General features: G+C 54.1%; 1 long non-coding RNA gene across 5 annotated transcripts; it reads left to right on the top strand.

The window, feature by feature from the left end:
• The first annotated feature begins 1,669 nt into the window (after window positions 1–1,669).
• LOC117311579 (uncharacterized) lies at window positions 1,670–10,065 on the top strand. Of its 5 annotated transcripts, none has more exons than XR_012330937.1 (4): window positions 1,670–2,337; window positions 2,792–3,506; window positions 5,866–7,907; window positions 8,310–10,065. It is a non-coding gene; the product is annotated as an uncharacterized lncRNA (long non-coding RNA). The 5 variants fall into 5 exon arrangements; XR_004525778.2 differs by having other exon boundaries at window positions 5,866–5,944; window positions 6,729–10,065; XR_004525775.2 differs by having other exon boundaries at window positions 2,792–2,910; window positions 3,418–3,506; window positions 5,866–10,065.
• Window positions 10,066–23,837: the final 13,772 nt, after the last annotated feature.

Raw genomic sequence — 23,837 nt, forward strand, 5'->3', positions numbered from 1 at the left:
TAACTTCCAACTGCCACTCTCCACAAACCCGTTCCTAAGGTGTCGTCACAGGAGTCCTTCGGTGATCCAGACTGCCTCTTTCTCCATCAGAAGGCCTCTGCATAGGCTATTCCTTCTTTCTGGAACAATCTGCATCTACTCTCTCATAACTACCAACTGTCAGTCACTGCCCTCCCCGCCAAGTAAGTCCTCCTTCAGGTCTCAGCTGGGCCACCCCGTCCGCAGGAAAGTTCCCCAGTCTAGCCTGGCTTTGGGTTAAGCTCCCCTCTCACACCATCATGCTCCTGTCCTTCAGAACACACACTCAGGTCATCTAGTCGTGAGGGTGATTAATCCATGTCTCTCCTGCTACCCAGGAAGCGTCAGCTCTGAGTGCAGAGGAGGGGATGCACATAGCAGAGGAGCAACTGTCACCGAGGGAACTAAGGGATATGAACCTGAGTTTGGGCTCCAACTCTCGAGTTCTAAAATACTCTCAGTTCTCTGGAAGAAGAGACAAGAAATCATTAGCAATGCACTGCTGTAAACACTCTAAGAGTAGAGGGGATAAAAGTCATCTTAGTATCCAAACCTTTCACCCTTCCAATCCCACCAGATAAAAGGGTCTGCTGAGGTCTCAGACCTCCCAACAGAACCAGGCTTCTCTCTTGAAGTCGGCCGAGCAATGAATGACACACTTACCTGAAACCAGATGCTGATTTTGTCCCCTAGTTGCAAGTAGCCAGGTGATTTCATGCGGCTGGAAGCAGCTTGCTCTCCCTGGCACCCAACCCGAGGGCCTCCTTGATCTGGAAGAAGGCAGCCTGGTAAAACCCCAGCCTGCTAAGGGCTGTGTCATCAAAGGCGGGACGCTGGATCCTCCCACCTCAGCCTAGCGGCCCCACGCAAGCTGACCAGTGGAGAAGGGCTTAGAGGGCTGTCGGGAAGGAGAATCAGCCCCTGAGGAGTGGGTATGTCAGCCCTGGGAGGTGCCACAGCACAGGAAGAGGGTTTGGGGGCCACAATGCCGCCCCAGTCCAGTCTGTGCCCACATTCTAGTTGGAGGTTTTTCCACCCCCTCGTGCCTACGAAACTCCTCTGCCTGGGCAGGGACCCGAGGGTGGAGGAAAGGTCACCATACAGTGAATCAGAACACAGTGGCTTTAATTCCTGCTCGGCCAGGCTCTGAGAACTGGGGCCTGCACTTTCCTGGAATAGGCCTCGGAATGTTCATCTGAAAAACAGAGGGGCTGGTGCAGACTGGTCACTGCACATTCAAATGTATGGAGGGGTCAGGCAGGACACTTAAGACAGAGAAGCACAGACAGTGTGCAGCAGAAGTGTGGGGACCCGGAGGGGCCGTGTTTAGTCTAAAGGCATGCAGAATCCGATACAGCTTAAAAAAAAAAAAAAAAAAAAAGAAGAAACAGAAACTCTGCACAGGCCAAACAAAAACATGAGTGTTAAATACAATTCATGGGCCGTTGCTTAAAGAATAGCCTGGAGATTGCAGAGAGCGCTTCTACTGCATTCTATAAATGATGCTGTGTCATTTAAAGTGCTAAAAATCCTATGCCCAGCACGGTGCCCAAAAAATAATACGGGAGGAAAACAGGAAGGAGAGGAATCCTTGTTTATGAAATCCGTAAGCAAACCCACGGAACAAACAGATATTTGCCTCCAGGAACCAAATGCTGCTGGCTTGTTCTGCGCTACCACAGCGTGTTCAAATCCAGAACGCTTGGGAAGGTTCCTGCGAGGCAGCCGCTTCTCCCTCCCTCCCAACCCAGCTGGGTGCTGAGTCACAGCTACTTACATGACTGACGCAAGTTCCAGCCAGAGTGGGGGAGGAGCGCCGGAAGTGGAGCCCAGATCATCCATCTTCCTGCCGCTGGGAATGCTGGTTTCAGGGCTCCTGGGAGTGAGGAAGAGTCATGTTGGTAAGAGAGAGGGGCCTAGAAAAGGCCCTTTTGAAAAAGGGGAACAGTCTGCCCTTGAGTTAGTCCCAGACCATTGTACGTCTGAACAGAGAGGCCCAGCCCAGCTTCCTGTCACTCTCGGCTCTAGCCCTGGCCCAGTGTCCTGGACATTTTGTCTTAAGCTGTCAGGGTGGGACCTGTTGCCAACTAGCTGTGGTTAATGAATCAGAGGAAAGGGTGATAAAATGAAAGGTATATATCCAGGGGGCCGAGGAGGAGGGGAACGTGGAACTGGCTCGCTCTCTCTTCCTCTCTCTCTCTGGCAGCTTGGCCCCCATGAGGACTCAGCATCCAGGAACCACCACACTTCACAGGCCCTAGATCCCAAGGTGGGATGACATACTCCAGACCCACTAAACCCCTCCAGATGACCCCTGAGGTAAAAAAAAAATCACCACGTTCTCAGCTTGTGTGGGCCCAGCATCAGCAGCTCTGGTTTCTCTTGGGGCAGGGGTATGGAGGCCTGTGTTCCTAGGCCTCTGTCCCTTCCTCAACACCACTTGGGTCTGGAAATCTCCCCACCTCCCAGACTCAGGACAGGGCATGGAGGCCCTAATTGGGATGACTGGCTGGCCGGGAGGATGCACATGGCTATCCTGCCCTGGGGATGCCATGGGGCCTGGGGGGTAGCAGGAGACAGTGGGCAGTGAAGGGGAGGAGGAGGGGTGGCGTGAAGATGGGATCAAGGACGCCTCCCTGTTTCTCAGAGAGTGACTTAGGCTGGGCAGAGGATGGGCACAGCCCTGAACTGCTTTCAGGGAAGCTGGTGCTTTCCACAAGAGGAAAAGTAAGTGTGCCTTTGGTCTATTACACACACGCAATGCCCACCACAGTTCACAGGTCCAAGCCAACGCAGATCTGAAGAAAAACCACCAACACTGCTCCCTTGTCACTCCCAAATCATCTACTTGACCCAGTGAAGATGGACTCAGAAGTGAAACTTCAGGCTCAGGTGAAATCTAACTCTGGAGGTTGGGGGAGAGACACCCAGAGCCCAGCTTCCCCACCTCCCAAGGAGGAGCTGGGTCACCCCCTCCTGCAGCCACCAGGAGTAACTAGCAGGCACAGTATGCTGCCAGGAGCCCCATTTAGAGGACCGCATGCCTGCCTGCTGGGTGAGGCTCGTTTCTGTCCCCAGGAACCTTTCCAGAAGCGTGCCCAGCCTCTGCAGTACTGCCCCCACTCCTCTTGGAAGGAGAGCAGAGCATCTCCCCAAGTCAGACATCCTCCCAGGAGCACAGCCCCGGCAGGCACCAGGAAGCCCGGGGCGTACCCACTAACCTCCAAGTGGCGGTTCTACCCAGTACCTGGGCACACACCTGGCAGAGCACATGGACCGGGTCATGCCCATGACCTGGTTCCACTTCCCTAGGTGGGGGGCGGGAGGCTGGGCAGACAGAGGGTAGGTCTGGAGTCCAAAGCCAGCTTGGAGCACCTTTCTCTCCTGCTTCCCCTGCAGCTGGCCAGGCTGGTGGCTGTACCTTCACGGCTATGCCAGTCTCATTCTGTTATCAGGACTTCTGTCTACCAGTCTCAGGACCTGGAACAGTGAGTAGTGGGAGGAGGCAGGAAGAGGAGGGAGGGGAGGGAGGGAGGAGGAGGGGGGAGGAGGGAGGAGGGGGGGGAGGAGGGAGGGAGGAGGAGGGGGAGGAGGGAAGGAGGGGGAGGAGGGAGGGAGGAGGAGGAGGGGGAGGAGGGAGAGAGGAGGAGGGAGAGGAGGGAGCGAGGGGGAGGAGGGAGGAGGGGGGAGGGGGAGGAGGGAGAGGAGGAGGGGTAGGAGTGAGGGAAGAAGAGGAGGGGGAGGAGGGAGGGGGGAGGAGGGGGTAGTTTCACAGTCTAGTGCATTCCCATCAGATCGGAGAGGGGAACACGTACAACTTCCCCTTTTCAAGAGCTCCGCTGCCCCCACTTTTGTTTCGGTTCCTTCCCCTCTGGACTGGGGATGGCACGGCTGGTGGGCTGGGCAGGGGCGGGCACCCAGGTGCCCAGCCAACTGGGCTCTTGCCTGGCTCCATCTCGGGCCTGGCAGGCTCCCTCGCCCATTACCCGGCATGCCCTTCTCCTTGTCAGGGAGGCCGCGCCCTCTTGTTTTCAAAGTTTTATAACAGTATTGTTTGTTGTCCAGCAGATTAAATTCTTTTGGAGGCGGGCTGGCGGGGGCGGGGGGGGGGGGGAGGTTAGGGAGAGGGAGGGAAAAGAGAGAGGGAGAGAAAACACAAATAACTGCTATTAGGGCCAAAAGATTAAATGAGTTCCTTTCTGAACACAGACTTCACCTGTCTTGGAGAGAGGCCAGTGGCCAGGAGCCCACGTTCCCTTCCTCTCTGTCCCTGTCACTCTCTTCTCTCTCTGCCCCCTCCTCACCTAGCAAGGTGACATGTGGTCTCAGACTTTCCAGGCCACTACTCAGGGTTCAAGCTGAAAAGAAGAAACAGCTAATAGGGCTGGGGGGTGGGGGATTCATGCCTGAGCAACTCCCACCCCAGATAGGAAGCACGACATGCGTCCGACCTGGTCCTGGCAAGGAGACCCTGGATTCCCATCTCCTCAGGGCTTTGGATGACCTTCTCCAGGACCAGATGGGGAGCTGCCCCATTTCAGAAACGGTTCATCTCTGCAGTGAGCCTGTGCCGAGTTCACATGTGAAATAAAAGTAATACATTCTATGATGTCAGGGACACCGAAGAACTGGACCCCAAGGAAGTGGTAACACTAACGCATGGACAAATATTCCCGTATACCTAAGGAGTGAGTGAGGATGAGAAACAGAAAAGAAGGGAGATAGAAAGCTGATATAAAATAAGCATGATCTTATAAAGAGGGGGAACCAGGGAAAGGTTCCTGACCTGGCAGGCCTTTCGATGCTAAATCTGCAGGCACTAACAATACAAAAGGATACATGATTCTCCGTATTCAATACAACCCTCATTTAGACATTAACTGGTTGACTCTGGACTTTGGTCACCTCTAAGTAGTATGCTCACTTCAACACACACCCGTGCCTTTAGAACAGCAGGCAATGCTGGTGGTCCCAGAGCTGTGGACCTGCCCTGAGATATTCCTCTTCCATCTCCTGCCTTTCTCCAACAACTATGCATGGCCCTGCCTCATGCACCCCTCTCTCTCTTTCTCACGCGCGCGCCCGTGCTCCTTCACGTCTCTGATGCCTATCAAAGATCCCTAGGGCTAGGAGGAACTGGGGGGGGGGGGCGGGGGGAGTGATACAAATCAGGATTAGAGCAGCTCAGGGCTCTTTCCTGCCAGGGATAAGGGGCAACGTGCCTTTCTCCCTTTTTTATTTTCCAATATTATCAGTCCTATACGGTCAGTGGCAGGAGTTCTCTCTGCAAGGAGAAACAATGCTCATGTGTCCGTCCCCCCCACCCCCCGACCCCGCCCCAGGCTCAGGCGTGCCTCAGAGGCAGAAAGGAAAGATGAAGCCTGCGCCGGATCCTGACACCCACACTCATGCTGTTCTGGGGTGGCCTCAGAGTTCACAGACTCAGGCCCAAAAGCCCCTGTCCAGGACCTCCAGTCTCCCCCTCTCAGATAAAGAAGCCTCATCTTTCCTTGGGAACCCTCAGCAAAGGGGATGCCACAGTCCTTCCCAAAGTCTAGCCTAAGCCACCCTCCCTGCTACAGGTTCAGCCATCCTCTTTCCCAACCTCCAGGCAAACAGGGTCTGATATGACAAATCTTCATAGGTAAAGTTACTGAAGCCTGCATCCACCGAAACAATCCCCCGGTAGCTTCGCCCTCACGGGGTTTCTCTACAAGCCGAGGCTGCATTCGGGGGATACACATGGACAAACGTCCAATCCCAGTCCTTCTTCAGGGAACACCCCGGGATAAAGCCTAAGCCACCGTGGCTAAATGTGTTGTAAATTAACACTTCTTTCCCCTTCAGAGAGGTTGTGGCCTATTTGAAGGAAGATCACACAGAGGGGCCTCATGGCCAAGAAGACGCGCAGCTCTCCTTCTAAAGGGTGAGGGCTGTGCTCAATGTTCAGAAAACACTGACCCCAAGAATTCTCTGACCACCTTCTCCGTGGGAAAGGGCTACTTCTTCAAGTCAATAGTGATTCACACAATCCGAGCTGAAGCCAGCGTGTCCAGTATCTTACTTAACCATGGTACCTCAGCCAATTCTTCCAGCAGGTGCTGTACACTAAAAGTAGCTAACAAACAGGTAACGTACACGCAGTGTGCATCCTGGGCAAAGCTCCGTGTGTACCTTATAAATCCGATGGGAAAATCTCAAAGGCCCCACAGTGAGGCCTCATTTCTAAGAAAGCTACTTAGCAGAAGCATGACCACAGGGACACACAGCAAGTGCCCTTACAGACATGTCAGCACTGTCTGAAGCACTGCACATTCCAGAAGCTTCCAAATGTAAGAAGCCTCACCAGAAACACATGACGCAGGGCTGGCTTCCCAGCCAAGGAGTGCAAGCCAGTCTTCACAAGAGCTCCAAGAAGTTGAAAGAACGGAGAACGGGAGAACCCAGATATTCTGAGGTTTCCTGCCCCTTCAATATATAGAGAAGCGACCCCAAACCTAGAGAGATCAAGTCAACTGCCCAAGACCCACCCCGACCCCTGCCCCGCTCCATGGGTCCCACAACTAGAACCCGAGGAAATGACAACCAGAGTCAGGGGGCCTGGGTGGGTGTCCCAAATTAAGCAGATACAAGCAGTTAGACCCTGGCAGGATTCTCTCTGGTTCAGTGTCATCAACTACAGGGCTAATACCACCCACTTGCCCTCACAGGGCTGTGTGAGGCCAAAAGAGCTCGCAAACGTGAAAAGAACTGTGAAACATCGCACGGCACATGTGAGACAATGGTTACTAGTCAATTCCTCTCCTGCCTGCATCCTAGCCCAAATCCCTCTTCACACCACCCTCCTGGGAGCTGGGGAGGCTGGGCTCAGAGTTACGAATCCCAGGTAAGTGTCCTGCAGAGTGGCAAGCAGACAGCATCTTGGAGAAATGCAGCTATTTTTAATGCTCTGCATTCTGTCTAGCGGGTTGCACAATGTGTGCCTCCGCCTCAGGGTTCCTACCCACGCAGCCCAGGAAACATGGTGGACGTCAGGGACTGAGGCTGCCATGGAGAAGAGAAGTGAGGCCAGGACCTGGCCACTCCTGGCCACAGCCTGGTTTTGCACAAAAGCCCGCAAGGGCCTGGGACCCTGGGCTTTGCTGTATGTGTTTCATTTTTGCTGTCTTTTAAAGAATGACTCAAGACTAAAAAGCCAAAATGGAGCTGGTAGCTCTGAGATATTTCTGTTTTTGTTTTCTTTTCTCTTGTCTTTTTATCGTTTTTTTTTTTTTAAATAGAAGGGCTTAAACAACCACATGAGAAAAGAAGGCTAAATATAAAGGGAAACTTCCTGACAGCAAAGGGGCACAGACCCTGAGGATAAGTCTCAGGGAATGCACAGGACACAAGGGCCCTGCAGTCCTATTTTCTCTCCAGGATTTAGGGCCAGAAAGGATGGTACATCTTTCCTGGGACACGGCATGTCAAGTCACCCCCTGCAGCACAGCAAGCCCCCAGCAGCTCCCACACGGCCCATCTCGACAAGCCTCTTGGTGGGAGCCAGAGTCCACGTCCTCGGTCACCTGGAGGGTCCTCATCAGCCACCTTCGTGCCATCTTCACCCTTTGCACTTGCTTTTGAAGGTCTTTCAAAAACTGTCTCCACCCACCTGCCCTAATTCATGCCGACAGTGTCCCTTCAGAAAACACGATTACAGCTGCTCTCAGACGGGTCTTCAAGGTCCCACCCCTCTCTTGTGATGCAGATCCTGAGTTTCCGGCTAAGAAATACCTCCATGAACATCCAGGAAGCCCCCATATGGGCGTTGGCAGGAATCTCCAAAAAGATTCTGATTCAACCCTCTCATTTTACAGATAATGAAACCGAGGCCCAAAGAGGTGAAGGAGGTGAGTGAGTTTTTACCAAGGGAGCCAGAACCCAGGCCTGGAGACTCATCTACAGGCTCCCCGGGCCCCCACAACCACACGCCACCAAGACCCACACGGCCCCCTGGCAGCAGGTGGCAGTCTCCACGGTCAGGGTGGGCCAGGCGGCAAGGACCACGGCACCAAAGAGGGAGAATCTCGTGGCCCGGCTCACCCTGGGCCCAGCAGCCACTGCACTCCTACTACGTAGACAAGTCCTGAGCCCAGAGGTTGCACACAGGAAATGTCCCCTCCCCCGTCCCCAGCCACCGACCTCTCAAGACACAGAGCTCGTCCAAGCATCTGATACAAGGGGACTCCCCTCCCTCAGCCTCTGCCTGTCCCTTCCCTACTGCGAAATCTCACAACCACGTGTTCTGGCAGGAGAGGCTCAGCTGAAGTCTGCCTCCTGCAGACACATGTTTTACCAGTGACTCAGCAAAGACTGAACCCGAGTGGCCCCCCGTGCTGCGTGGACCAGAGGTGGCCACGGTGACCAGGCTGAGGTGGAGATGCCAGATGGCGCCTGGTGACGGTGGGAGACGGAAGGTCAGGAGCAGCCATGGCTAATGGAGAAAATCCTAGTCTGCTGGTGACCAAACTACAGGCTACGGCCACCTTGATTCCTGACTCACGCCAAGTTCCTGTGAGCTCTGTGGACCTTGGATGGATTTTCCCCGCTGTTAGGAAAAGAGAGGGGTTAGTCTGTGTATCAGTTCTCTTTGGAGGCTCAATCAATATGGCTTCCCCAGGTGGCCGAGGTCCTTCCGTCTCTCAAATTCCCTCCTTGACCAACATCTGGATGCCTCTTCTTATGTAGGAGTGTCCTTCTTTTCCATACATGTCTACTTTATTTTTAAATTCTACTTATTATTATTAATGATCTCTCCCCACGTTAGAATATACACTCCATAAGAGCATAAACTTGGTTTTGTGGAATTCTGCATCCCTAGAACCTAGCACAATGCCTGGCACAGATACAGCAGAGACTGAAGACATATTTGTAGAAGGAATGTATTTGCCTGCCTATCCACGGATACCAAAGGGTATCTGCCCCTGCCCTGCCTCCCTCAAAAGGGATGTGATGCAGCCCTCCCTGTGACAGCAGAGTCCCCTGGGTATCTGGCCTTTCACTCTGGGTCACATCATTTGCCTATCCCCTGAAGGTCTTAGCTCCCAAAAATGTCTGGCTTCAGCCTAAGAGGAGGAAGAAAAAGTACAGGCTTTGGACTCAGAAGTGCCTGAGTTTAAATCTCAGTAGTGCCACCTACCAAGTGTGTGACCTTGGTTAAGTCACTGAACAATCACAGTTCTTTAACCATAAAAGGGAAGTAACACCTACTGCATATGGTTGTTCTGAGCATGAAATGAAATAAGCAAAAGGGGGCCCTGACAAAGGTCAGTTTCCCTTTCCTTGGCCTGCATGCTGAGACCAAGAACTCTGATGCCTGTCTCTGGGCTCCATGCACACACGTGTTCACTCAGGCCACAGCAGGCAGCCCTGGCTGAAGGCTGGACACCTCCTCCAACCCCCTCCTGGCCTTGATCCTGTGGTCAGACACTGTACAACCATCTCCCCGCATGGCTCTCTCCATCCTTGTCCCCCTGCTACTCCCCTGCCCAGGCTCCGCACTATTGCATCAGGCTCCGCACTATTGCATCAGGCTCCGCAAAGGCCCGGGGCCTGGAGGCGTTCTCTGGTCTTATCAGCCCACGAGCAGCTCCTGCGGAAGGAGCTACCAAGGAACCAAACCCAGTCTCTGCTTTCCTCACAGACACTCCAAGTCCCAGAAAAGCAATGTAAGATGAGGGCCTCCCACAGACAGCCGGCTAGTGGAAAAGGCTCTCTCTCGCATATTTCAGAGGGAGGCAACATGCCCAAAAAAGTGACCAGCATGAGGTACAGATCCTCTCTAAAGCTGCAGCTGCAGCCTCCGGGGCACTCGTGCCAGGGGATAGAGCTAAGATATGCATTAAACAATTCACAGCCCTGACCAGACCAGGATTCAATGGAATAGGAAGGTGCTGACCAATCGGGTCCCCTGGCAGGGCCCCTCCCCCATGCCTCCTGGCCAAGCCACACCACCACGGCTCCAGCGCCACCAGCTCTGTTAACCGCTGCCGGACCCCAGCTGGAAAGGCCCCACGCTGCCTCCTGGCTCCCAGACTGCAGGGGTTCAAAGGTCGAAAAGGAGTGCCAGCTGCGCCTGGCCCCCCTCTCAGCGGATGCCAGCTATTCTGCCAGCCTGGCTTCTGCCACTTAACGTTCCAGGTCTGGAGAAGCCAGGCTGGTGAACAGGAAGGTAAGAACCAGGTGAGGGACAGAAGTAGGAAAATCAGCCGGCGAGCACCAACCCCAATTCTGGGAACACCAGAGGCCACAGAGGCAACTACATCTCAAGGAGCAAAACCAACTTCCCCACCCTGCTGAGGGCAGCGCTGTGAATGGAGGCAGCGGTCACCCGGAGCCAGGCCCGGGGACGCACTGCACACAGGACAGCGAAGGCTCCCGAGCATGGCCAGCAGCTCCATCTGGCTCCAGCCTGACAGCCAGTGCTGGCCAGACTCTAGCTGACACATCTTGAGGGACTTGGCCAGCTCCTCTTCATCTCCCCAGCTGCACCAAGGCTGATCTGTCTGCTTTATTCATGTTCCAGGTCCAACACCCCTAGCCATCCCTCCCTTCGTTACTGCTGGAGGGGCTGAGACTTGTCAAATTCCTTGAAGGAAGAGACGTCGGACTCTTCCAAACGGCCCTGGATTCCTCACTCAGCGAGGATCTCAGGCTGCTCACAGCCAACTCAGAGACTCATCTCAGATGGGAAGAGGAGAAGATGAAACGCTGGGAGGCAGGGTACATCAGACTTCCCTGGGTAGGGGTGGGCGGGGGGAGTGGGGAGGAAACAACAGCCGCGTCCACGAGGCAACGGCAGAGAGTTGGCATCCCACAGGTGCCCCCTGACATTAGCCGAGAGCGTCATAAAATTACCCAGCACCATCCCTTTTATCTTTAGACCCCAGACAATCTGCTGTCAGCTCATTCCAACCAGGCCTATTGGCCCAGAATGTGGCAGGAATCTACTTGATAGGAGAAAGATTTCCTGGTAATGTCTGCCACATTGCCTCCGGTCTGCCTTCTGAACCATCTCTGTAATGTGACGGACCTCCCCAGTTCTGCAGGCCCTCACCGTTTTTAATCACAATCGCTATTACTGTGACCAGCAACAGGTGACGCAGAGAAGGAAACATTTCTACGTCAAACTGCCTGGAGATCTTTGCGATGGTTTACTGAGCCAGGATTTTTTTTTAAGTAAAGGTAATGAGGGCCTAGAGGAAAGTAGTTATTCACTCAAGAAAACAAAACAAAAAAAACAAACAAAAAAAAGAAAAACCCAAAGGAGGCGGAAAGAGCCCCAAAGTCCACTGCCCAGCCCACAGTCTATAAGCTCCAGACCACAGCACTGCACTAAGCGAGGCTAAAGGTGTCCAGACGACACAGGAAGAGAAGGCCCAGTTCCCAGGCGGGCTCGCAGCCCCTCTGAGGGATCAGCATTCAGAATCTCGTGCTATTCGTAGGGGGTCAGGGAGAGCGGCTGGTCAGTTACTGCGGGAGGCCCAACTGTTCTGCCAACGACCACACCCCGCCATCTCCCACATGGCCAGTGCCTGATCGCTTAGGCTGGCCGCCCTGCCCCCGAGCCTTCGCTGGTTACTAACCCCATTCACAGAAAAGCCAGGAAGAGGAGAATGGAAAGAAGGGAGCAATTGTCTGGGAGATTCTGAATGGAGAAGTTTGAGGCTTCTCCACTGAATAAGGAAAACGCCCTCGTGGGAAGAGCAGGGGGTAGGGGAGGGCCTGGAACGGGTGGCCCACACCTGACTTACCTGGGAGGCAGGGAAGGAGGGCGTTGAATCCTATCTTCCTTGCTGCACCTGGTTTCCAATAAGCAGGCTGGTGATGGTTCACCGACGAGACTGGGATGGCGTCACATCCACCAGCACTTGTGGTCACAGAACCACACAAACTGGGGGCTCAACAGCACCTCTGGAAGGGAGGAGGCAAAGACCCAGCCCACTCTGCCCTATACCTCCCAGCATGACATGCTCGTTCACCACCAGCTCCTCGGAGGACAGCTGGCCCCTTGTGCCGGTCAAGCCAGACTTCCGGAAGCCCCAAACGAGGGTGAGGGCGGGGAACAGACAAGCTCCCGGATGCCCATAGCTGGGTCTGCCTCACATATCCCAAAGAAAATCCAAGAAAGGACGAGGGAGGGCTGGAAGAAGGCAGGGAAGGCAGCAGGTTCAAAAGAAGGAAGAGAGAGGTCAAAAGACATCCTCGGGCAAAGCAGGGCAAACCGGAAACCAGGAAGACACACCGGAGGCCACACTGTGCTTTCAGCCACATCACGTGCCCAGCCTCTCCTCCAAACCCAGGATCCAGGAACCTTCGAGAAGCACCAGCCCCTCCTGGCCCTCAGCCTACATCAGCGCCCTCCTCCACAAGATTCTGAATCTACTAGCATGTGAAATAGGGGGAAGGAGAGAAAGCTTGGCAGCCCTGAACCAGACACAGACACATATACACAGATACACATATGCACGCGTGTGTGCACGCGCGCGCACACACACACCCTCCCCAGTATAAAAGGCCCCATGGAGATGGCTCACACTTTCCAGGTTCTGGTTCTCTGATAGAAGCGCTCCTCTCCCACAGGGGAGGGCAGACACGTCTGATAAGAACTGCTTAGCACAACGCTATATATAGTCTAGGTTCCTAGCGGCCTAGAGATCTGGAGCTAGAACTTGGCAGAGAACCATGCTAGATGCTGGCAAGGCCCACCCCCCTCCCCCAGCTCCTCCAGCCAGCCAACAGAGAGCCTCACCTCCCTGCTGGGGGCAATGAGCGCAGGCAGGGCCCTTCCATTCAGCCCGTGAACACTCTGCTCTGAGGGACCCGGACTTTTGGCTCTCTGTTTTAGGGAGAATCGACACCTCCTGAATGTGAGGGGGATGCGCGGGGGCTGAACACTGAGTTCTAGCCTCTCTGCAGCTCTCCAGCAGCATGAGGAAATCGATCCAGTCCTCTCTTCTGGAGGACCAAGGGCGGCAGTGTGCAGGAAAGAATGCAGAAGGCACAGCAGCTGGCTAGGTTCAATAAACATCTATCCACTTCCGACGTTTGAAGGGATAAAAGAATGCAAAAAAATACTTACTGCAGAGAGCCAGGCTGCCAGGCAGCTCCTTTTTTTGTTCCAAATAAATGCAAACGGGCACACACTTATCCCACAGGATGACAACTGTCTTCTGCACACCAGCACCATCGTCAGCTGAGTCTCCAGGAGTTTGTCACCTACCCATGGAGCTGAACTCCTCTGAGTTCTCTGTGGGGAAGAAGCAAAAGGTGGGCTCAGTTCCCAGGGCCAACCAAGCAATGCACATGCAGGCCCCAATCAGGGTCCCTTCTGGGCCCCCGGACATGGCCCTCCGCTGCGGCTCACCGTCCACTGACAGAAGAAACACCACGCCGGGCCCAGCATCCTGGAGGAAGGCCAGTCCCAGCGGGCACGCGGTCTCATCAAGGACGGCCCATCCGTCACATCTTTCTGAAAACAAACCTGAAGGACAACAGTTCTCTGAAGTACAGAACCTAGGCTCTCATCACATGCACAGCTTCTGGACAAAGACACACAAAGGATCCAACACCCACATATATACAATTTTTTTAGGTCAAGTTGCTCTCTCCTCAGGCTGAAAAAGACATGACGCAAAGGGGCCGGGGCTGCCTTTGCGCTTGGGTGGGGTCGGCCAGCTCCCACCCCTCGCCCGTCTCACAGTCTGCTGTGACCTGGGCCGGGTCCCCCGTCCCCTCTGGCTCCCAAGGCCCCAGAGCCACTCTTTCCAGACCCCAAAAGAGTCGCACGGGGAAGTCCTCGGGGAGAGGAGGTGCTCGGCGACAAATGTCAGTGCTGGCATCATCCATCCACAGGAAGCGTGAGGCTGAAAAACGGCACCCGAGGAAGGGAGGCAGAGAGCTCCAGGCCAGGCTGGCCCTCCATCTCCTCCCACAAGTTGTTTGCTCCTCCACCCCAGACGCCGGCCGAAAGCGGGGGAGGAGAGGAGGGAGGCCAGATGCTGGGGATGACGGTTTGGCTGAGATTCAGTGGCGATGGAGGCCCATGTTCTCTCTTGCTCCGAAGAAGGCCTGGTGGGGCGGGGCCGGGTGGGCGGGGCGGAGCGGGGCGGGGGGGGGGGGGTGTCACGCGCACAAAGCGCAATGCTGCAGATTCAAGAAAAGTCTAGAACCCTGAGCCGCCATGATGACACACACACAGCCGCAAAGGTCAAGGGCTTCAGGCCCACTACTGCGCCTAAGAAGGAAATGAGGAAGATGAAGGGGAGAAGGTAAGACTTTGATTTGAGATAATAAGGAAAGGAGAGGCTGAAGTGGGCTGCCCAAGGGCTGGTCTTCAGCTCAAGGCCTGTGATGTGGATCCACCACCTTCACGTGATGCCAGCAGAGGAAACCTACGACTCCATATCCCCTAATGGGCACTAGGACTGCCAGGCCCACCCCTGCCCCCTAGAAGGGACCTGCCCTCCATCCAAGGCAACAAGCCACAACCGAGAAATCCCAAAGGGTTTTCTGAACCTGGGAAGATGTCTCTCGTTGGGGACCAGTGAGAGGAGTTCAAGAAGTGATCCTGTTTGCCAAGCTCATCTAATAAAACACAAACAGCTGATTTTCTTTTCAGATTCTAAAATTCAAGGGTCCATAGGGTCCTATTGAGTTATCCGACGTCACCCCCAATCCCGTGCCTGGCGGTGGTCTTTCTTGTGCCAAGCCCTTCCTGAAAATGACCCCAGCCCAGGGTCAGCGCTGAGCCCCGACAAACTGTTTTTGCTGCTTTCATGTTGACAGAACGTCCTGGCCACTCGGCTGAGCGCTCCATCTCCAGGCTCCCGACACACTGAGTCATCATCCGAAGAGGAAAAAAACAACAAAGCAGCCGTCACCAGGGTCCCCGCTGCCGTCGGCTGACGACTCACGGGCTGTCGTCACTCTCTGCTCTGCAGCCCCGGAACTGGTAACAGGGGGCTTCAGGGTGCCCGACTCCCCTCCCATGGGATGCAACAGCATCAGGAAGCAGGCAGCCACTGCTGCGTTTGGAAAGAAGGGAAACTAACCTGGCATCAAAAGGATCCCAGGAAGGCTCACTGTTTAACCCTCACTCCGCCACCACCAATGCTCATGGCGTTTCCATGGTGTTTTCCTGATGCAAAAGTTCCTAATGCAAAAGAGGGTATTTACTCCAGGTGGGGGAAAGGCACTACCTCACAGGCTTCAGGTGCAGACTGCCGGGTTACCTCCTCCCCTGCCCCTGCTTATGATACCACTGAATGCACGTAAGCTTCCTTCTCCCCCAGTTCTTCTCGAGCCACCTGCTATGTTCCTTTCTTAAATCCCCACTAGACAACTGGGCAGGGGGAAGGGAGCTGCATCACTCTCTCTCGGGAACCTATCTGCTTGGCAATATATTAGGCATTTCTGTGTAGTAGGGATAGAGGCTCCATCTCACTGACCGAGAACACTGAGACTTAGAAAAATCAAGTAACTTGTCTAAAACCACCCAGCTAAGATGAGGCAGAGTCAAGATGCAAACCTAGGTCTGCCCAAGCGCCATGTCTCTGCTTCTACGGTCTCCACTGACCTCTGGATTCCGGAGCTTATCCTGCTCTGAAGAGGCTACAACCTATCCCACCTCTGCCTCCTCTTTCGAGAGGAAGGAGACCAGGAAAACTGAGGTTTGTTAGTCCACCAATTTCAGCTACAAAAAATCCCCATTGTCTTGGGTGAACCTAGCCTCAAAGAAAGAGGAGAAAGTTAATGAGGCAGCAGGGAGGGTGGCATGGAAGAGCCAAGTGACCCAGACCTTGGGCGCAGGAGGATGAGCCACCCAAACTCTCACAGAACATCAGGGACTCACAAAACTCCTTAAATAGACACATTTTGGGGATCTACCTCGTATGCGGCATTCTGCAGACACTGAAGACTGAGAGAAGAAAAATGCAAAGGCTTTGACAGACCAGGGTTCTAATCACGATCAACACACTTACCGGCCATGGGACTCTCCTCGCAGGGTTGAGGTGAGAAGTAAACGAAATAACCGCCGTGAACCAGACGGATGTGGTACCTGGCAAACAGAAAGCACCACACAGGTACATGTTTCCCTTCTTTTCCCTAGCTTCCTGGGGCTCACAATCTAATAGGTGACATAAGACTTATACACGAAGAACCACAGCACATCTACAGTAGCACAAAAGAAGCATGGAGCGTATGGGAGTCTGGCCGGATGGGAGGAGGGCTGCTTCTTGTGAAGGTAATCAGGAGAGGTCCACGGAAGACGGTGGGACTGCCGCAGGTGGGTGCAGTGGAGAGGAGGCGTGGAGAGTATCACTAGTGAGAACAGAGAGACAGAAAAAGCAAGAAAAAGTAACTCGTCTGGTTTCTCTGGAATACGTGGTCCACCTAGGGAAACTCAGGGAGGTGAGACTGAGTATAGGAAAGCTAAGACGAGACTAGTTTCAGACAGCCTCCAGCATACTGCTAAAGGGAAGGAATCTCCTTCTGGAAACCATGAGAAACCATTTTAAATTTCTCAGCAAGAAAGACAAGATGGCCACTGCACGCAGAAGGGCCTGGAGAGGAGAGGGACGGGCAGCAGGGAGCCTCACTGGAGGACTACAGCTGGATCCATGGCACTGGCAGGGGGCGTGCGAAGGAACAGAGAGGAAGAAACGGGAAAAAGGCAGGGCCATCCAAACAAATGCTCAGAGCTGCCATGGACCCCACCCCCAGTCTCCATGGGGAGACTGCCAGAGACAGAACCTATTTGGGGAACACAAACCACAGGTCCGACACGTCTGAGATGAGCTGCCGTATCTCTGCCTCCACCCTCCCGCCCCAAACAAGGCTTTTCCCCGGACTGCTCTAAGCCTCAGGCCGATGAAGGCATGGGAGACCCAGGCCTTCGGGGAGCAATGCCCACGCTCTGGCAAAGCCAGGGCTGTGTCCGAGGGTGGGACTGGGCGGTCCTGCCCCTGGGGCCACCTTCACTGCGGCAGCCACCGCTGTGCCCGCCTCTGCTGCGCTTCTGCCCCCCCGCACCCCCCTCGCCGCCGCCGCCTCCGTCATAGCCCCCGCCCCCCGCCCACTCTGCGGAACTGGCACAGCAGGACCAGAAAAACCAACGCCACCATGTCGGAGACGAGCAGAAATGCCTCCAAAATGGCAGCCTTATGATAAAAAGGAGTCCAAAAATATTATCAACCCACCCAGGGAAAGGGAAAGCCAGAGACAAGGGGAGGGAACTGTCAACCACCTCCCAACTGCCCCCCCCAAACCCTTAACTCTCACAATTGTCACATCTTTCCCTTCAGAAACTTCCTCTCAAAACGCAGAAAGCATAAGAGGGAAAGAAGGGCATCATCCCATCCTCCTGAGAGGTCCTGGGGGCCATAGGTGACACAGGGCATTCAGAAGGACATTCTGCGTTTCATATCCCAAGATGGGGGTCAGCAGTCCATTTCTGTCTTCAAACCCAGCCCCTATCACTGACTGGACAAGAGCTAGCCCTCCAAGGGAGTGGAGCCTTTCACCGCTCACCCACCAGACCCTCCCCAGCTCTGTGGGCCCTGGGGAGCCAGGAGATAGGGTTGCAGGAAAGGGCCGAGAAGGCACAGCCGTGCCCTCCGTTATGTAATAAGAAGGGCGGTGCTGTCCTAGGCCAGAGACCCAGGGCGCATTGCGCTCCCAGATGCGCAGTCATGGGCGGGGGCCACTGCGCAAGGTGCAGGGCTCCGAAACCCCCTCCCCACAGACACGGGGGCTGCAACAAGGGCCAGACGGGGAGCTGGGACCCTGATTTTTCCAAGTCCTCCTCCCCCAACCAGAGGCGAGCAGCCTGCTGCCCTAGTTTTGCTCTTACTCTCCTCACTCCCCAGAATGACAAACCCTTCTAACCTGGGACCTCCAAGCCTCTTGCGGCCCCGTGGCTTTCCGGAAATCCCACCAAATACGCAGTTTCTGAGCAGCGTCCTGGGGTCGGTTCCCGTCCTCACCTTTCCAAGCACCGGGGAGCAGCAGCTTCCAGAAGGCAGGTCCTTCCCATAATGGGCTCAGCTCTGGACAGCCTGGGACGTCAATGCAAATCTCCTGTCCCCGGGGAGGAGCCCGGAGTCAGCAGGAAGCCCAGGGTGGCGGCAACAGCAGCAGTAGCAGCTCTGCCCTACCTTGCCCATGCGTTTCCAGGGGAGCCAAGATTTATTTTGCCGCAACGCTGAGGTGTGGCTGATCGGAAAATTCCCACTAAAGAACGAGTATTTTCTTCCAGTTTGGTCAACCCTCTGCGTGCCCATCTTCCCAACCCCTGCCCCTCCAAAACAAAAGTTTGGGGAGCCCTCAGCTCCTCTCCCTTACAGTGCATGAAGTTAAAAAGGCACAGGAAGAGGCTTCAACTGGTCAGTCAGAAGCAGGCACAGACACAGGAGCATACGCACACCCCTAAACAGATTTTAGAAAGCTGCTGGGCTTCCCCCCCCTCCCCTTTAAGCAAGTGAAATGCAAATTCAGATTTGATACCCTTCCCTCAGCCAATCAAAAAAAGGTTTTCACCTGCCATTGGTCCACCCACCAATCAGAGGAAGTGTCTGGAGTGAGAGCCCTCCCCTGGCCAATGGAAGGCCAGCTCAGTCACTTAGTTAATGATGCAGCAGTACAAGGAAGGCCATCACATGTGAACTGGAAGGGTGCCAACATGGAGACACAGAGAGCACAAGGTAAACAACTTTCCAACGCCAAAAGGATGACATTTAATCTCTAAATGCTAGCTTCCCTTCTCAGCTCATCCTCAACCCCTCTCAGCTGGCCCTACAGATCCTGGGACCCTCACTACCTGTCCCCCCAGAGCCCCTAACAAGATCCAACAGTGACTGCGTCACCATTCCCCACTTTCCCCAACTACGCAGTGACAAACCTACCAGCTTTACCCCACTTCTCGCAGCCCACGCCCCATCCTGCCCACCTGCTCCCCAACAGCCCCAGATTCCCAGGGCCGAATGTTTCAACAAGGCAACCCCTAGAAAGCTGCCCCTCTCGCCTTCCTCTCAACACTTCTCCTCCTCACTCCGTACCTTCTACCTGAGAACCATACGGACGGACAGACACTGATACCCAAACAACTTGGAAAACCAGCCTGTCTGTCTGTCTGCCCGATAGAAGGACATGGGGGTAGAGGCTGGGAGGTCAGGTGGGGCGCCAGGGACGGCCTGCTCCTCTTTCCTCTACCTCGGTCAGGCTTGAGCAGCTGACGCTAAGGGAAAAGAAATTAAAGTGGAAAAAACCCCTCCCTCAGAAAAAAAAAAAAAATAGCAAAAAGCAAGAAAGAAGGTGAGAAAGACAGAGCACCCACATACGCAGAGACATCGCCCCCGATCCCAGCAAATACGTACGTGGGGGAAGACGGGGGTTACGCCATCAAGTCCTGAAGCCCATCGGACCACCCATCGTCGCCTGCGCAGACCCAAATCTCGGTCGGCCATAAGGTGCCGCAGTCCCGAATGTTCCAGAAACTGGTCCCATTAAACCTTCCACCATCGCCCCGAAACCTCTTGCTCCCACCCCTGCCCCCCACGGCCACCCTACCTCCTCCCCGCGGGAACCGCCCGTGCCACCTTGCGTGTCATCTCCTTAGCCTAGGCTACCCAGAGGCCTCCAGCCCCTGACAGATTTCTGAACGCTTGGCAAGTGAGCTGGCAGAACCTGGTGCCCGGTGTTGCTATGACTTGTTTCTTGATTTCTCTCTCTCTCTCTGCTGCAGCACGGCTGTTGCTAGCAGACCTATCGACGGAGCGCTCGCGCTCTCTCTCTCTCTCCCTCTCTCTCTCCCCTCTCTCCTCTCTCTCTCTCTGAGCTCTGTGACGCAGATCTAAATTCTCCAGTCTGCTCCTTGTGTTGCAAGAGCAGAACTGCAGCTTTTCCCCTGGAGAGCCAGAGGGCAGTGCCAAGGCTGGTCAAACAAGGCAAAAAAAAAGTTGGGCCTACACTCGGCTTTCCTGGCCACACTTCTCAGCCCCTCTTTTACCCCAGACCTCACTGCTCTGGGGCATAGAGGGCCTGGTCCCTGCAGGCTCAGGCCTTCCCTGAGGGCTCCCCAGCCATAAGACTAGCTTAACTCTTTGAGTGACAGCGCCCAGAACCCAGACAGGGCTGTCCCACACTAAATGTGGCGTCATCTTTTCTTGAACCATGTGAGCTTCTCCTGGACCCGAGAATATAATGGCCCCCACCCTGAGACCACCGTCCTATTAACTCTTTCTGCCACAGACAAGTCCAGAATTACAGCCGTAGCTGATTTTCGTTGTTTTCTGCTTTTTTGGCCACAAACCAGGATCTTTTTTCTTCCTGGAATTTTCTAAGGACAAAAAGCATAATTAAAACATTGCCTGCTTACCCCATGAGTGAGCTCCTTCTATTGGGGCAGGAATTGGAGAGACCAAATTGAGTGGCAGCCTGAAGAATCTAGAGTAAAACCAGTCCGGATCTCCACTCTTCCGGGGCTCAGAACTTTAGGGCCTGTGCAGATAGGTCCAATCACTTCTCAAAAGGCACTTAGGCTACTCAGTCCCAGAGATTCAGGTTGCTGAGTCATTTGTTCCCAAGAAGATCCTCTGACAACATGAAAAGCAGCAAAACAGCGCGGCAGCCAAGCCTGGACCTGCAGTGGCCAACGACTGGCTTCCTCTCTCCAGGGCAGGTGGCCAAATGAGATGAGCACCCGCCAGCCCACCCCGCACTGCCCCTGCCATGGTAATACATGGGCATTCACACCTGGAAACTCTCACAGGGAGGCGGGGGGGTTCCCACCAATGCTCTGGAGACTGACTGGGCTTGTTTTTGGATACTGACAGGTCTCCACTGCAGCAAAGCACGTATCTCCCAACATTTTCCTGCCCCCAGACCCAGAAATAGTTCCAGAACAACTCAGATGCTAAACTCACTGGACCCCATATACCTAGACAGACTCAGGAAGTCTTGGGTTCCCACAACGCCACATCCAAAGAACGCAGACCCGCGAAGGTTTCTGGCGACCAGTTGTACCACAAGAGCCTAGCCCTGATCGGAAGTGAGAGATGTGTTCAGGTCCTGGGGCAGCTGACTCAAAGCATATCACACATTGAGATCATTGCAACTTCAAGACGGCTTGAGAATGAGAGGCCAGGCAGCAACCTTATCCTGTACCCCAACTCCCAAGCAGCCTTCTTCAAGCAACTACTCTGGGCCAAGGTTTCGCCCAGCAGAAAGAAGACCACCTGGAAGACAACCATGGTACTCCATGGCTTTAAAAGAAGTCCAGAGCATCTGTGCCAAGCTCTCAGCAGGGGAGAAAGTGCTTCAAATTCACACCTTCTGGGCTCCAGGGTAGAGCATGCCAATAACGAAGTCACCTACTGGTCTGATGACCAAAGGAATGTGGCCTTGATGGTACCAACGCAAGTCCCCCGGAATGGTCCTCTGCCTACTTAAATACCATTTGCCGTAGTTTCCTTTTCCATGGAAGAAAAACATGCCTAAGTTCATGTCAGGACATTCCTGATTTATCCAAGACGCCCAGGATCAAATAAACAAAGGGCTTTGAGCTCTGCCAGGGAGCCTCCTGCTTCAGGAGGGAGAACGAGAAGGAAGTAGGGCTCAGCACAGAGTTGGCCCATCACCCCGTGAACTTGGTGAATGACGTGGCTGCTCAATGCCATGGCGATGGAGATGTCACGGGTGGGTGGAAGTGAGAGAGAAGAGGCAAATAAGTCACGAGAGACGGAGCAAGAGCAAGTTAGGGTCAGGAGGGCCAGACGCAGCCACAAAACCTACAGACGGAGGCTGACTGTGGTTCAACCACAGCACAACGGAGCTTGAGCCCAAGCAAAGGAAGGTCCCCGTCTCAGGGCTCGGCAGGAACCAACTCTGACCCGCAAAGCATTATGGCAGCACTATGTTTGGGAGGCTCTGTTTCATTTCGTTTTTCATCTAAGTCTTCTCTCTTTCTTCCCACGACGCTGTTACTCTCCTTACAATTTACTAAGGTTGAAACTGTCATTTTAGGTGCCCCTGCCCAACGCTAGGTCTGCCTTCTATTAACCTGATTCTGCATGGCACCCAGAACAGAAAAAACCCACATGGGATGACCAGGAAGCAGAAATGGATTCAGTTCCAAAAACATGGGAGGATGTTTACTCAGCAAGCACGCTCAAGCCTACAAGGAAGCAGATTTACAGGGTGCTGCATGCGATGTTTGATTTCGGGGGGTAAAGATAACTTTGGAGTGAGGGGAAGGTGCTGGCTCCTTCCGTCCACGCTGTGAGGTCTGGGGAGGCTGGGCCAGGGCACACTTGAAAAGGCAGGGCTTCAACTCAAGCCCAGCAGGTCACTGGCTCGCTCCGGCTTCTCTGCAGCTCCAGGCCTCGGGAACTAAACACACTCTCCAGACATTGCGAGCTCTCCGTGGCCTCTGACTGATCTGGGTCAAAACCTCGAAATGTCAGAGAGGAAGAATTTTTTTCTTTAAAGGGGATGAGCTGGACTTTTACCCAGCCCTCGCCCTGGGTTTGGAATGCAAGCACTCTGGAATTGCCACGAACTCCAGTTCGGCGGGCATCAGCCAACAGCGCAGGCTTAGTGCAGCCTCTCTGTCCTCCCATTTCCTCATTAGGGCCTCCTGAACACGGGCTGGATCTTTCATCAGGAAAGAAGTCATTTCTCTCAAGACAGGGAGCTCTGTACAGGGGACTGATCTCAAACTCCACACGAGTATCAAGGGCTCGAGTGGGTGTTCTAGATAAATCAGGCAGCGGTCTGGTCTCAGGCAGCACTGACAGGTTCAGGTCCACAGGGAGAAGGTGTTTCTGTTTACCGCCTGGAAGGGAGCAGACAAAGGGCACTCGGTAACCCCAGGAGGTAAATCACTGATTAAGTACCTACTAGATGCTAAGGCCACATTCAGCACAGAAGAAGTACAAGACACAGGCCATCACCTCAAGACATACAGGTTCTGTGAGAGGACCCTACAAGCATTCCCAAATTAGCATCTCTGATGTTTCCAAAGTCTGCTCTTTAAAAGCCGGAACTCATTTTCTCACTGAAACAATATTAAACGTACTGGTTGGGTTCCCAGGCCAGCCCACAAGAGCCTATTTTACCCACTTCAGGAAGAGACAAACCCCAATGCCTTGGGGGACTCGGCAGGTAGCAAAGGATGCAAGCCACGGGGAGGGAGTGTGTCAGGAGCAGGGACAAGCCCCTCCCCTGCTCTGCCCGCTTGGGGCCATCTGGGAGTAGAGACCCAGATCGTCCAATTTTTCAGGAGAAGGCAAAAATCTACATTTACTACATTAAACTCTTGAATTTTAAACATTGTCCCCCAATTTTTGAAGTCCAAACATACCTGCAGAGTTTCCATTGTGTTTTCTCTGTGGTAATGTGTCCAAAATATGCTATAGGAACAAGCACTGCCCGAGTGAGGATTTAAATAAAATAAAGAAACAAAGAAGAAGATAACCGAAAGGATTCACCTCACAGATGCTGCTAATGGAGGAAAAGAATGGCACAGAAGGAAATAAGGGAAATCCTGCCCTTCAGGTCAGTGGTTGTCAACCAGCCCCATGCTGAGGGCTGCAGGTGGAGGGGTACCTCGGAATTATTTTTAACTATGAATGAAACCATTAGAGTGCTAGTATTTGTGCCCCATCCTGACCCACCAGAAGGACAAAAGAATCATTCCAATACACAGGCCCTCTCTCCCAGATGAGAGTTGCTGCTCTGGGCATCCTCAAAGGCTCTATTTGGGGCTTTGTTGATAAGAT

This window comes from Tursiops truncatus, chromosome 1, assembly GCF_011762595.2.
Source record: "Tursiops truncatus isolate mTurTru1 chromosome 1, mTurTru1.mat.Y, whole genome shotgun sequence".
NCBI classification, from domain to species: Eukaryota; Metazoa; Chordata; class Mammalia; order Artiodactyla; family Delphinidae; genus Tursiops; species Tursiops truncatus.